The following is a 1,241-nucleotide window of genomic DNA, read 5'->3' as shown; positions in this document are numbered from 1 at the left end:
CAACTTGAGTGACCGGCGGATCAATTAGTAACTGAATATGAAAAAAAAAAAAAACAGATTAAGTTATATTGTATTATTTATAATATACTACAATCAGTTATTACAAAATCTAATTACTTCAAAATGCAAACGCACTTAATTACGAAATTTAAGTTTATGAAAAAAAAACAAAAAATGTAGACTCATGTCCTAGTTGACTATGACACTGGATGTAGCATTAACATACTTACTTACCCTAAATTCAAATTTATCAAACTCTAAATCCAACGCCTTAGTCCACTAGGCCATGAGTCTACAAGTTAATTAATTGATATTTGTACATTTAAGTTGAAATAATGAAAAATAAAAAACGAAAAAAAAAATAATAATCATTGATGTGTAATTCAGTAAAATATCTTTTTTTAGTAAAAATTTTCCCCGGGTCGTCACTGACACCGCAAGGGGAAAAGTTGTGGATGAACGTTTTTATATTGCCCTGTAACTAATAAAAACTTGGATAGAAAGACCCCACAAAACTGATTGCTCAAGGGCAAAAGTCGTGGACAAACGATTTTAAATCTCCCTGTAACTGAAAAAACTTGGATAGAAACTACATATACTACCTACTGTGCTGTTCCCCCCCTTTGTTTTATGTGAACCCACATTTAAAATATTTTATATGTACACTCGTAAGAGTAAAATTGATTCAAAAGAAATACTGTATTACAAATGTTGAAATTGTATCTGTATAATGAATTAATATGAGATGATGAAAATAAACGTACCACAATACATATTCAAAAACACAAGCGTTCAATATTTTCATTACACTCTTTATAAGAATAAGTTACTATAACTATATGTTTTATTACGAGTTCCCAATTTGAAATATAAAATCATTATATAGTTCATATAAATTAAATAATTACAATTTGTAAAATACAATTGTCACATAACATAATATATATTACCGATATATAACTAATAATATAAAATATTATCTCATGAGAAGGTATTTCCCTGTCCCAGCGTTGAGATAAATTGACGAAAAATGAACTGTAAACTGGTTTTAATAGTATGAAATATGAAACTATGAAAATGGTAAAAGTGATCTAAATTGATGAGTTGTGTCTATATTGTCTACGAGTACACTTTTTCTGTTGTTTATTATTTTTTGTACTTAACTTATAATAATGAGTAATAGATCAAAATATAGTGTAGTATGGAATTATTTTACTCCATTGGATGACAATCAAGCAAAA

Source organism: Acyrthosiphon pisum, unplaced genomic scaffold (assembly GCF_005508785.2).
Source record: "Acyrthosiphon pisum isolate AL4f unplaced genomic scaffold, pea_aphid_22Mar2018_4r6ur Scaffold_21277;HRSCAF=23502, whole genome shotgun sequence".
Classification (NCBI taxonomy): domain Eukaryota; kingdom Metazoa; phylum Arthropoda; class Insecta; order Hemiptera; family Aphididae; genus Acyrthosiphon; species Acyrthosiphon pisum.
The sequence above is the reverse complement of the archived record's forward strand: the minus strand, read 5'-3'. Positions refer to the sequence as shown.